Consider the following 14,728-nt stretch of genomic DNA (forward strand, 5'->3'; position numbering starts at 1 on the left):
TAAAAATAAAGTCCACTTCCTTTTTGCACTGTCACATTTTAACACAGTAATATCCCATTTTAACAATACAGTGTTACACCCGTTTCAGCTCTAAATGAATACAGTATTTTTTACACAATGAAATATTCCATAGACATTTTCATACATTTTCCATGTTCATAAGTATGTTCATTGTGCCCACAATCTAAATGACGAAATAATATCATTCATTCATTATCTGTAACCGCTTATCCAGTCAAAACAAAATTATATTTTTAAATAAGTTGAAGATATGTTTTAAGGTTAGTGTTAGGGTTAAATCTGTAAGTTATCAGTTTTATCTGTATGTAATGTGCCACAATGCTGTAAAAGGAACGTGTGTGTGTGTGTGTGTGTTTGTGTGTGTGTGTGTGTGTGTGTGTGTGTGAGAGAGAGAGAGTGAGAGAGAGAGTGAGAGAGAGTGAGAGAGAGAGAGTGAGAGAGAGAGAGAGAGAGAGAGAGAGAGAGAGAGAAATTATATAAAGTTTATAAATATACTGTGCTATTATTTTGTCACATTAGGAAAATGAAGATGTATACAATGCATTTGTCAGTGACCCTCTGAAATAGGTCAAATCTTTTATTTACGTACTAAATATTAAAGTACATAAACTGTTATGTCTGTAAGATTAAAACAAAAATTATTTTTTGCTTATATTTATAGGTTATGTAATAAATATACAATGGATTTATTAGCTCATTGCAAGCTGCAATTAAAATATGTGATAGGGAGAAAACATTTTGAGGAGAATGAATGAAGGTTAGCTTGACACCACAGCTAGGATCTCGGACTAGTTAACTAAATGATTTACAAAATAGTAAAATTTAGAAATGTTATTGTCATAGTCAAATGTCAAGACAAACAAGTACGAACTGAGCCGTTGCAAAAACAAAACAAACAAACAAAAAGTTTATGTATCAGATAAATATTACAGCTGAATGTATTAATGCTTTCTTTGCACTGTAAAAGACAGCATATTTTAAATTTCTCAATCTGTGTGTGGGTGTGTGCTGTGTGTTTGCCCCTGGAGACTGAAGCTGCCAGTGTAAAACCGCTCCAGTATTTGTTGTCAGGGCTGAGGTCACCAGACCAGTATTGACCTTTGCAGGCCTATTTCAGTGATGGGCATTTGTCACTCTGTGGAGGCCGATGTGCTGTAATAGATTATTGACCAACACACAAGTCTCATCTCACCATGTGGTCTGAGCCCTGCTGCTTTCTTTATTACTACAGAGGAAGCCTCCAGCCATGGAGAAAGAACCACCTCATTCACATTTCACACTCCAAATGCTGAATTACACACATAATGCAGAGTGTAAGGTAAAGGGGAGGACACTTCTGGAACACGGCTCTTCATTTCAGCATGGGTAATGCTCTCTCTAGCATCACGAGACACATGTAACTGCACTTTATCTCACACAACCAACTGCCTGTCCTATGGGTGACTGACTGAAAAAAAGCACGCTGAGCAGGCATTGGCTGAAAGAGTAAACCAAACGCCAAGTAGTGCGCAAAAACATAGCAGTGTGAAGCAGAATAAACTAAACATTTCAAACTAAGGAAGCTGAAAAAAGTGCAGCAATTTGCTCCATATTGTGTTTTGTTTTTGGCACAGTCTGGAATTTTTAATTGTATGATAATTCATCTCGGAGCTCTAATTTACCCCCCACTGCTTGCTTTATATGTTGGACCATTTTGTGAACCATTCCCCAGAATGCTAAATGAGCTACCAGTTAAAAAAAGCCTGTCTTCCAGCTAAAGCACATATTTATGGGCATATTTGTTAGCTTTTTGTCAACACTAAACCTTTGGGCAAATGAGTGTCCGTATGCGATATTTCCTGTTAACAGAGCAGAGTTCTATGAACTTCTATACTGATGTCCATGAGACATCCTCTCCAGAATCTCAGGTACTTTCCTAGTGTTACTTCATGTTCAGCAGCATTGAAAAGCAACCACACTACTAGATTACGCACTATGTAAAGATTATTATGGATTAAATCTAAGGGAATTTAACAGCACCAAACAGTAAAAAAATCCTATCAAGGCTTTAGCATAAAGAAGCTGTGCTCATGAAGAATGGGTTACTACAAACTTCAAGATGCTGTGATATGGAAAATAAGGATATGGTATTTGATCAGTACTTGCCAGGACTAAACATATCCTTATTATTAACACTACCGTGTTTCTGTTTTGTATTTCTTATGCAAATAAATACTACAAATGAATGGCAGCTAGTAAGTCAATGGCAAATGAGCCTCTATTCCCACTGTCCACAGTGGTATGATATTTTTGATGTGGCACTGTAGGTCTGCAATATGTCCCCGCACTCTTGCACCGTGTAATAACTACCCGCTGTTCAGAGTCTTTGGCCCTGTCTGTCAAACAATTCAGGGACATTTAGTATTATTTTACCATTGCTTATTTAACCGCAGGAGGCCTATTAATTTCACTGAGTTCTGTCCTCTCCAGAGGCTATCAATGTACAGCGGGTGCCCCATTATTTCAATATATTTACATCAGCAGTCAAAGAATAATAGACTAATAGCCTCCACCAATAATTCACCACGTGAAGACAAAAACACAATCAAAGATCACATTATAGGCTTCACACAAATATCCCCAAAGCACTGAGTGCATCAACACCACTTCTCAATCACAACTATTAACATTATGTCAGTAATATTAGGAAATGTGTCTCAATGATTTATTTTACTTCTTTAACACTTCCAGAGGGTATATAACAGCAGGATGCTGAGAAGAAGTCTGCTGCAAGATGAATTTGGGCTATTCTTGGCATTGTCCCAAACATGTCTGACCCTTTGGGTGAACTACATCCCCGTCTATAGCGCTAGGCTAATGGAGGTTTATTTTCTATTGGATGCCGCATCCTCTTGGCACAGATCAGCCTGGTTTGACTGGCTGTAGAGGCAGTGCCAACAGAAAACATCATAGAATATTAACCCTTTTTGTTGTCTGGCATCAGCACCAGATGGTGCAGCACATCGGAGCACGGTAACAGCTGTCAATTTCAAGGTACTGCCTCTAGTGGAGCCTTTTTTTACTCACATGGAGTGGGAGAAGATTTTTAAAACATAATAAGCAAAACTGAATCGGCCTGCTTCATTTGGGAAGCAAAAAGAAAAAAAAAAAACAGCCCGTCAAATTCCCTACTGTAAAGAAAACTACAGACACGTATCAGTAGCACATGCAGACTTATCCACGCTGCTTGGGCTGGAGATGTAGTGTGTTAGAGGGGAGAAGTCAGTGGAGGTTTGCCCTCCCTCTTGAGAGCACACACACACACACACACACAAATACATACGATGAACACTGAGTCCTGCTCCCTGGAGTCACTGCTGACTCCTTTTAAATTAAAACTGAGTCTTCCAAATAAATTCCTCATTGTGGGCCCTCAAAGCACAGGAAAGTTGCATTTCGCCCAAGTGGCGGCTTGGGAATTGTCCTCCTAACCCACTCCCAATTCTCTGATTTACATGATAAAGGCAGAGGCTCGGCAAACTGGCCCTGGAGCGCTGCTGCTTCTCATTTATTCATTTCTTTACCAACATCACTCGCCTTCCATCCGAGGCGAGTGAGGAAATCATAGGAGCAATTTAGATTTAGTTTTACATACTCCCAGCGAGAGGGGACAGGGAATTGCCTCTGTGTAGACTGTCTCCCTCTCCACTCACACCTGGCAGCTCAGTAGGACTCTGAGAGGGAATAGGCTGGAGAGCACAGAGCAGTGCCTGACCTGTCAGTCAGCATTGCGACACAGATGCTGCCCCATTATTTCTTTAAACCTATATTACCCTCTCAAACTTTGCCTTTGACACTAATACTGCATCTTTAAAGCAGAGCTGACAACCTGTGCTGATAGCTGATCAGCCATGACACCTGCCTCAATTGCACACATGATTTCATTTACAGTTTTAAATGTACATCACCCTCCCAAACTTGATTAACCTTTGCCATAAATAAAGACCCTTAAGGCTGACAGCATAATAAGACCATAACTACTGATAGCTAATCATACCCACCACATGGCTCAACTGCACACCTGACCCCAGCACACTTTACAGACCATGCCCCAACGATCAATTGCAATGGCAAAAGTTTCATGTAAATTGATATCAATTCTACACCTGAAATAAATCAACTGGGAGCTGACCTCAACTCCCTCATCAACTAGAATGGCAGTCTTTTTTATACTTGTCTTCCTGTCCTTTCCAGTGAATTCTACTGATGTCCAGGCTGCAGAATGTCTTCAGAGAAAACATTAGCAACTCCTCAAATTGCCAAATCTCACTTTTTTTTGTACTTTTAAAACGTATAATTCAGTTACTCCAAACACAAATTTCATACCATGCATTTAATATATGGCAATTTGAGGTACTGGTTAAAAACAGAAATGCAATACACTAATGTCTTGGAACACTGAAATTAACCTGAGAGTAAATATTAAATGCTGGCACTAAGGACAGGATTATGTGGAGAAAAAAAAAGAAATTCGTTTTTTCGAAACAGGATGAACAATACAGCTTAAAGAAATAGCATGTCATTTGCATACAAATTTATCATTGAGTTTCAGTTTTAAAAATTAGCCTAGTTTACTGTTCAGATCTTCAGTGTGCCCAACTAAGCTCCCCCTTCATTTATCTTAAATGGTATCCTCCCCCAGAAAGATTAATCGAGGCTGGAATAAAACAAAATGGCTCCCAGGGGGTGGACGACTGTTTGTTATTCATGTTGGTCTGAAAACGGCAACAGTAAATCCTCTAAGTTGTTGTTAAGCTGAGGGTATTACCATATGTGTGCCATTTCCATAGAGTGACAGCCCCCTTGGATCAACTGGGGACTATTGATCCAGCAGCACTCCATTTCAAGTTAATTGTGCTTGAAATGAGGTGCACACTCCCGAGCATACCTTTGTTTGAAAGGTGGTTATTTATTTTTATTTGGCCGGATGTTGATTTCTGAGAGCAGGAAATATTCCATATCCCAATCATTCTTTTCGCTTCACAAATGTAGTGATTAGCCAATTCAAATCTCTTGATAGGTTAAATATTGTGCCGTTTTTGTTCTAGGGATGTCTATAAGATGCTTAGACAGAGCATTCTTAACAGCTGCTCAAAATGACTCTCTTAAATAAGCATGCACAAAGAGCACAGATAAAATTCAGAATCAGGCATAGAACCTCTTACATCCCGATTGTTGCTTGACTTAGTCAATCATTCATTGATCACCAAGCATTTTAGATTCTAAAAAAAAAAGAGGAAAAACAGCCTCAAATCATTTCTAGCTGAGGAGACCAAAAAGTTATGTATAAAGCAGTCTTGTCTCTAAGAGCAGCATAATGTGCAGTCGCTTCCAGAACACTTCCTGGGGATTTTCTCCAAGAACCCAGTTTAGCGTTAATTCCTGATCAGAATGTAATGCGGCTGCTGTAGAAACCTCATTCAGGTGGGTGAACCTTGTCTGAGACACCACCCAGAGAATATGAGTCGAAGCTTTGTGCACTGTATAATCTCTGTCATCATTAAGGCCAAAGCCGATTAGTGTATGTGACACGTGCGAGGCTGTGTACCTTCAGCTTCTGACAAAGATGCACAGAAACAGGATGCACAGGAGGAAAGAAAAGCAAACTCTCATTAGCTAAAGAGGGAGAAAGGGAGAGAAGGGGAAAAACAGGATAAGCTCAGTTACAGACCAAACAGTGGCACTCTCTTGGATTACAGTCCTAAGTGGCTGCGGCATGGTAATCCCCACCGAGAGACAGCAGTGAATAGAAGGGAAATGAGAGTGGATCTAAAAGAGAGAAATGACAGAATATGGCTCACTCCTCTGCTGTGATTGAGTTTTTCCTAAGGCAAAACAAGCCACTAAACCCACCTCATCTTCTCAAGTAATTATGGTTAGGCCTGCTCCCACACCAGGACGGACGTTTCAAGGCCTTTATCAGAAATAATATTAGATCTAAACAAATAAAAGGGGTGTAATGGATCGCATTAAACAGACAAGCATACTGAGACAGGATTTAATTTGCATGCCAGATTAGCCTACTACTGGTAGCACTGTAGCCTCAGGGGCAGCCCCCCTTTATTAATAGGATCTAGTCCCTTAAAATCCATTAAGTCAATTGAGGGAAGCCATATATAATCTGATTTCAAATCCACCATGAAAATGCTTAACCAGTAGCCTTTGCCCCAGGCTGCCTTTTGCAGCACTCTGAACACCATGCCAAGCAAAGGCGGCTAGGCCAACAACCCGCGGAGAGCTGCCCACACAAGAAAAAGCAAAGCCATGCACTGCAAGACAACCCAGACCTTCATTATCCGCACTATACCGTGTACAAATGCCGCATGCCACAGATTAAACCAGGTCCAAATTAACATGCACCACATTAGTGTTCATACTTCATCCTAAAAACATTTTCAAATTTTCAGTGTTCCTCAAAATAGCGCACACTACTAATTAATAAGGCTGTGTTTTGTTAAATAATATATACTTAATACCAATAACCAGATACCTTCTGTAAAATTATCTACGGGGAAAGAATGGGGGTTTAAAACTATAATGTGAGATGCTGGAAGTGGGTTGTGGATTGTTGGTGTACACCAACACCTTAATTAATATTAAATATATTCAAACCATCCAGGATGTTGATCAGATCAAGTTATTAAAGTGTAGTATCTAATCACATAAATACATATTGGCACTCTATGGTATTGGTTTAATCTCACTGTTTTAGTCAGTAAAACAAAAGGACCATAAAATTATGAAAATTAAAAAGTTAATTAAAAGCCTGGGTATTTAATTAACTACATTTTTCAGTATTTTTTAGGGAATCAACAGTGGTTCTTCTAAGGCTATGAAGGCACAATGCAGAATGCAGGTTTATAAAAAAAAAAAAAAAAAAAAAACACACTACATAACCTCACTAATGCAGCTGTGCTTGAATTCAAGCAAATCCTCATTCCCTTTTTTTATTATTATTTGTCACATTCAATTTAAACAATGTATAAGTATAGTTTTAGCATAACATCATTTATGAATAATATCAAGCCTTACAGAGATACAAAATACAAAAAAATTAAGACTTCAGCATTAACTTTATTTAAAAGCCTGGACCCCACAACCACAAAGCCGATGGGCTGCAGAGCTATGTAAAAGATGAGCAGGCAGAGTGTATTGTGTATTAAAGAGGATGGAAGGGTGTCCATGGGCAGCTGTTTTTGGGCTTGGTGGAGCTCACTGCTGGAGGCACTCTGCTCTGTGCCCCCAGCACACACGGCCTGACATGGTCAGGGTCATGCCTGAGTGCCCCGGCCTGCCGCCCATTTACAGCTGCTCTCCCCTCCTCTCTCTCTCTCTCTCTCTCTCTCTCTCTCTCTCTCTCTCTCTCTCTGGGGCAACTGGGGGATAGACAGTCAGAAAGCATAGATCCACACTGGGCAGCTGCACAGGCCAGGAGGACGCATTCGTTTTGGGAAAAATTCATGTAGTTTATAATTGGAGCCAGAACTGGAGGGGATGTGGAGAACATTTCAGAAAGCCAACAAGAAGGCATGCATTAAGCCCTGCTTGTTTTGGTTCTTGACATGAACAGACGAGTGCTTTTGTTTGTCCATTTCCCCTCTATGAATCAAGTGTGAAATGTAAGAGATTTACAGTAACTTACTTTTTTTTGATGTTAAAATGGTCAAGAATAATCAGGATGTTTAAAAAAAACCAAAATACATAAGGTATCATTTAAAAAAAAAATCTTGTGTCTGTGAAAATTTAAAATTATAAGTAAAAACAACTAAATTCAATGGTATATTTTTATTTTATTACAAGTTATATAATTTGGGCTATATCCTTACAACCATTTTTCATGAAATATAACGGAAAGCAGATGATTTTAAATGATGTAAAAAATGAAGTTACTAGATTTTTAAATTACTGATAACATTCTAAAACAATGATACACTTTTCTTTCATATTCTGCAAATGAGACATCTACGTTATGAGGTAAACGATGTAAATCCAGTACCTACACTAGGCTGCTTGAAATTCATTTGATGTGAGCCTGCAGAAAAAAAAAAGCCACATAATCATTTCCCTTGCATTATGACTAAATACTGACGTGCTGTTTATTCACCATTTCATGCAAAGTTTTTATAAGGTCTGCCAGCTGCTTCCCTCTCCAATGGTGCATTATGAAAATACTGATGTTGGCCCTGAATTACATCTGTGTTCTTTTCCTGTCTGAATCCCATTAACATATAAAGTACTGCAAGAGCGAGGTTTGATAACAGTTCATGCATTAACACTCAAGGGAGGACCGTGCATCCCTGCATTTCAAACACCAAACGCTCCCAAGTGCCATGTTGTATCAACAGAATCTTGCAAATCAGAGCCGCTTTGTCTCCTTCCTGGAGGAAGCCCCCCCACCAACATCCCTCCCTCCTGACAGCTGACCGTAGTGCAGTTTGCCCATCACTGATTAATAAAATCTCCATTCTCCCAGCCGGCACCCAACCAGCACACACACACGTTGTCTTTGGGTGTTGACAACAACATCAGCAAGCAAACCATTCAGCGTGGCTACAATAGCACTGCAAGCTGAATGAGGCTCCGCGGTGAGCATCAGCGCTCATTTCATTTGTAAAACACCAACCACAAGGAAAAAAAAACCTTAATCGAACGAAGCAATTAGTAGCCTTCCTCCTGAGGACTTTGCTTTGCCCCTAACCTTTACACAACGGTTTATGTCAAAGGATTTGTCACCTCCACTGTGAAGCCTTCTTGGCTTTTCAAAAATACACAATAGGAGGAAAGAAAGGAAAAAAAAGTCCTCCAATCCTCCACTGAGGATTTGGGCACTTATATAACTCCCAATTATCAAAACTTCTCCAGGCAGCCTCACAGCCCTCTGCTCTGTTTATATGACTCACAAAATATCTAATACTCAACTGTGTATAATGCCAGTGTGGCCACATGACTGCAGCAAAGGCTCTCGCACTTTCTGCCCCACTGAGTCAGGCATAATGGGTGTCTTGAAGGCTCCAGGCTCAGGCCAGCAATGCTAACAAAGCCTCGGTGGCTTGCAGGGAAGAGCATGTCTTCAAGCAACTTGCCAAAAACTCATTTTCAGGAGCACTCAGGGATTTCTGCAGGATGCTTTGGTAGCGCCATGACATGTCCGGCTTTAGATATCATGGCACAGAGGGGATTTGAGGATGCAGCGTAAAGTGTAAAGTACCAAAATAAACGGCTTGAAGATATTTACAGATATTTACCAAAAGAAAATAAACCGGTAGAAACGATTTTCCCAAAGATAATTTAACTACTGAACATTGAAGTCACTATAAGAGTCAATGTACAATTATATTTCTTTTTATTATTATTATTATTATTATTATTATTATAGTAGTTTTTGTTCAAATCACTTTTAAATTCTTTGTTGACTAAACCAAATCAAACTGCAGAATTTAGCAGTAGCAATATTTTCTGTATATATACAGAAACAGAAAATAACCACGAACCGTATCAAATGTGATGCACCTGCTCTTGAGGGTTAAATTACATCTGTTTAAAATATGGAAATCAACTGGGAGTAAGGCTGAGGGACTTATACTTTCCTCAGCCACTCCTGTCTCACTCACCAAGTCTCCCTCACTTTCTGCCTGTCATTCTCTTCCTCTCTCGAGCCTTGACTCTTGACTCTCTCTAGGGCCACATTAATGTACCTGTTTACCTGATGGGTGGTCTTGAGCCGAGCTCAAATAAAGCCCCTTTCCCTGCAGATCTAAGTGTAGAGTAGCTGCTAATCCGATTTCAGGAAACAGCCAAGCCGCCCTCTAGCTTCCCAGCTTATTTCTACACCACTGTTCGAAGGAGGTGAGGGACGGAGAGGGTGGGGGGTGCAGAGTGCATCATTCAGCAAATATTCAAAGCCAGACTTCGGGACCACCTAACCTGTGGCTTTTATTGCCGACCCCGTAATGAGGGGGGGAATATTACCTTTTCACTGCCTGTGCTTTCTTAACTACGTTCTGCCCTCACAGGGACATTACAGTGGCCAAATATAAAGCCGGGTTTCATGGAGCCCGGGCTTATCTGGCCTCTGAAAGTATGTGAGACATGCCGATGAACAAAGGGCCGTCTCTCCGCCAGCAAGCAGGGTGAGGGGATCTCTTTCAGTGGCCACAGATTGCCCTGTGTTCCCTTAATTGACAGACCCTGGCCGGCTGGGACAGAAATGACATGCAGCTGCCCCGGCAAAGCCCGCGCAGGTAGACCACCTTTCAGCAGGGAAATTGTCTCCAATCCTCCATTCTGCATGGGGGTCCTCTGCTCTGGCCTCACAAGCTTATCTTGCCCTACAAAATCATCAGAATAGGCAGGAAAACATAACTGGCTCTGACAATTCACTGTACATTTCAAGCCGTAGTTTGCTCACAGAACAAAGTTTGATTTCAGGCCTTTTCCATCTCTGTAGAATCGAAGAATATGGATTTGCAATTTTAAACAATTTTTGTGCAGAAATATCATACACCAACAGCTAAACATGTTGTAGTGCTTCAACAAAGGCAGTGTCAGTAGGATACACCACACAAATGCTGGGGAATATGGGATGGCACTCTGCTCCTTTGCTTGCTTTTTCCCTTCATTCAGTCTGGGGAAAGCATGGCCTCAGCTGGCCAAATACAGGCAATGCAACTTGTTTCTGAAATTCTCTTTCCAGACTCAACCAGATACAATAATACAGAATTAAGGAAATTACATATATATAAAACAACTAATAGTGACTTACTGACTACAACATTTATTTATTTATTTATTTATTTATTTATTTATTTATTTATTTATTTATTTATTTTAAAGAGATGGTCACCAAAGGCCTTGTAGCAGGACTGAAGCCAACTTATAGCGGTAAAGCACAATACATTGCACAATAAGATGCCAAGTGAAGCAAAATTTAAAAATATCACGTTTAAAAAAAATTCAAATTCAAATGCAATAAAAGGAGCTGTGTGAAGTAATCGACTGAAAAATAGACACATATTAATTAAAGAAAATCTGGAAATGTACCGTTAAAACAATTAACACACTTACATCAACAGCTCATATTCAAGAAATTTTGAAATAAAAAATGTCTGATGGCAGCATTAAATTTAATTAATTCCTCTCCACCACGGTCAGTGACTTGCATCTCCCAATGAACATCTCATATTCATGTTTTTCCTATAGTCCAAACAGTTGCTTACAATTAAATTATTAAATCACCATATTTGTGGAAGCCAGCCAAACCCAACTATTAGCACAGTTATCACTATTCATAAATTCTGAAGAAAAAAAAAACAAAAAACAAGGATTTGCACTAAATAGAGAATAGCCATGCACATCACTTGACAGATGACACCAGCTTTAAGAGCTTCTTGCAGCACGGGCCAGTGTCTATGCGCATACAGTACGCAAGTGCATCAGGAGACATGAGTGTCAGTGCTGATCCCTGGTGTACTGTCAGATGTCAGCAAGCCCTAGGGACTTCCCTTTCAGCAGGGAATACAGCCGGCCATACGGCATCTGTCGCTGCCGCTCAAATCAGCTTCCACACCAACCTCACCCACAGCACACCGGACCTGCACTGCAACACAGCCAACTGCTGGTCAGATTTAATAAGGCTCCTTCAGACTTTTTCAGGGGTTTTTTTCTCAGATGTGTGAAAAATCATGCTTTGCATGATTTTTTTATTGTTTTCTTAGAGGTGGCCAATTCTGAAAATATGCACTAGTAAAATATTCCCTGAAGGTATTATGGTTTCAGGCTACTATCCACAGCATAAACAAGATTAATCAGACATGAAGCCTGCTCACAAAGGAAACTTTTTATTATAACTGACTGTGCACAATCAGAGACCACCCTTCACCAATTTTATGTCTAAAGAGACATTAGGTTAAATTATTTATTTTTCTAGATATATATCTGAAATAAGATACAAGTCAATCCACAGGCTGCATGAGGAGGAAGGTCAAAGATAAAATAAAAATGGGAAAGAATAAGTGTTTCCTAAACAGAAGTTCAATACATTTTCAAATATATAATTTATACACACTTTATTCAGATGAGAAAAAAATCCACAGGTGCATCTGTCCATCTTTCCCCTGTGAGAAGAGTGCGTAACGGTCTGGGTCTGAAAGGATGTGGTGTTGTCTAAAAGCTTTTACTAAGAAAAGGAAATAGACATAAAAGAAGCTAAACAAAGAATTAAACAAAGAAGCTGCTGGTGTTCGGAGAACAATGAAAAGACCACCTCGGAGTCCAGATCTCAACATCATTGAATGCGTTTGGCATTATTTGGATTGCGAGAAGCCAAAAATGCAACATGCTTCTGAACTTTGGAGGTGTGGAAATGATCCCTGCTGTCTGCAAACAGAAGATTTACTTGAAAAGTTAAACGCATGTTATTTAAATCAAAATGGAGACTGTAATAACAAACTTACACACTAAAAACTGAAAAAGGAGTAAGCTGTTGAAGCATATGTGTAATTTTATGTTAAACTTATATTATCCACTTTTTTCCTGACACAAATAAACATAACTTTTATTTAATAATTAATTCTTAATTAAGAAAGGTCTCTGATTGCCACACTGTAATTTTCATAGTTTACCAGTTTTTCCCAAATAAATCGAATTACTCTGAAAATGTGTTGAACACTGGTTTACATTTATTTTGTCTAAAGATTATTAGGAAATAAAGAATATTATTGTCACAATAATATGAGTAAATTGTTAAACAAGATATATTTTACATATCACTCACCCCTGTCTTCTGTTAATGTTTTCTATAAATAAATGTAACGTGGACTGACACCTTTGAAAGTACATCACAAGCTCAGGTAACATACTGCAGTCAAGACAGCAATGCGCTATCTATTCCTAAATACTCCAGGTAGTGAGTGTATTTGATGTGGGGCCAAGCAGGATAGTGGGGTTGGGGGGGAGGGGGGGCGGGGGACACAGCGGAGGTAACTCCAGCCTGAGAGAAAGAGCAAGATAAGACCGTCCCATCTCAGCCCAGCCTCACTGTTACCTGAGGAACGCTGCCTGAGTCAATAAAAGCCCTCTTGTGTCTGTCAGGGTTCTTTCAGTGCTCCGTTTGATGGCCCATCATTCTACCACTGCCCAGAGATGACCTTGATCCCACACTTAGCCACAGTGTGGCAAGAGCCCATAAACATGGCCTATAGAGTCCGGTTCTCAGCCCCTTAACAGCCCTGCACATTACAAACAAAGGTAAATAACACATGGCTGTGAATGCAACAGGGGCCATTTGCTCTGATACCTGGCCGTCTGCGAGCCCCCTTGAGGGAGTGAGTCTTCATTACTTGTCTCTGAAAAGAGAAGTGCAATGATAGCCAAGCCTACAGCAAATCAATAACCTTCTGTTTTATGGAGCAGGTATGGGAGAAAGCCAGCCTCTATGACTATTTAAACAGAGAATGGGCATTCTTAAAAGATAATTGCAACCCTTTGGTGATACTCATTACTAATGCATCCGAATTAGTTAATACCTTGAGTCTAAGAAAAGACTTAATATTAATTTCATTTTAATGTCAAGTCTACTATGATACTACATCGTGAGTTACGTAGTTTTCAGAGTTGTGAAATATAAGCCACATTCCTGCCCTTTGTGTATAAGGGGTTACACTTTACCTTTATCTACATAAGACACTAGAAAATACTGCAGGATATAAAACATGTACTTTGTTAATGATTATCTTTATAAGAAAAGTTCTAAATCTGTTTCCCTTTATACTATACTCCTCCAAATGTTAGAAATTGTAAGATAAACATGCAAATGTCCTGCTCTATTTTCTCTAGTTTGAACTGTTAATCTCCAAGGGCAGTTAAAAGAACAGCTCAAATCTCCCAAGTAAGTCTCAGCTTGGTGAAGTGGTATGAGGTCCTCTCCACTGGCTCCTGCAGTACTCAGAGAAGTGACTTTTGTCTCAAGCACTTCACATGTTATTGCAAGCTCAGTGGAGCTTTTACCAAGAGACTAACAATAGCCACCATCACTAAAGAGTTTTCTAGCTCCAGCAGGGGCCCATGAAACTTACCAAACACAGTATGAACAGCAATAGAATCTCAGTAAATAGCGAAAGATATCTAAAACTGACATTCAATCAAAACTGAATTACAACAGCTTCTTAAATATCTGCATAATTTAGTTACTAAGATGTAAACAAGTCATAGGTGTATGATATAATGTGAAATAATTGTTTTTCAGGATAATGAGGACAGGCCAGATGAGGTTCATGATACTTTAAGAAAATATGCCTAATATGCTGGTAAACAAGATGGTACCATTCAAACTGATTTCCACATGAATGCCTAGACCTTGAGTTTCTGAGCAGAAACATCATACCACACCCACTAATCTTCTTTCTCAGAGCATCCTGGTACCTCAAATAATTGACAAACTTGCATCCAGTAATCCATGTGCTATAAAAGAAAATTCATCTCATTAGACCAAGTGACCTTCTTCCATTGTTTTACACTGAAGATCTTTGTATGTCCACTGTAGGTGATTTTGACAGTGGACAGTGGTCAGCTTGGACACTCTGACCAGCCTCATACATTTCAGTCTGTGTTGTAACACATTCCTCCCATAACCATCAGTCAGAAAATTCTGTGCCTTTTCTGTGAGATTCTT

The sequence above is a fragment of the Hoplias malabaricus genome, chromosome 8 (genome assembly GCF_029633855.1).
Source record: "Hoplias malabaricus isolate fHopMal1 chromosome 8, fHopMal1.hap1, whole genome shotgun sequence".
Taxonomy (NCBI): domain Eukaryota; kingdom Metazoa; phylum Chordata; class Actinopteri; order Characiformes; family Erythrinidae; genus Hoplias; species Hoplias malabaricus.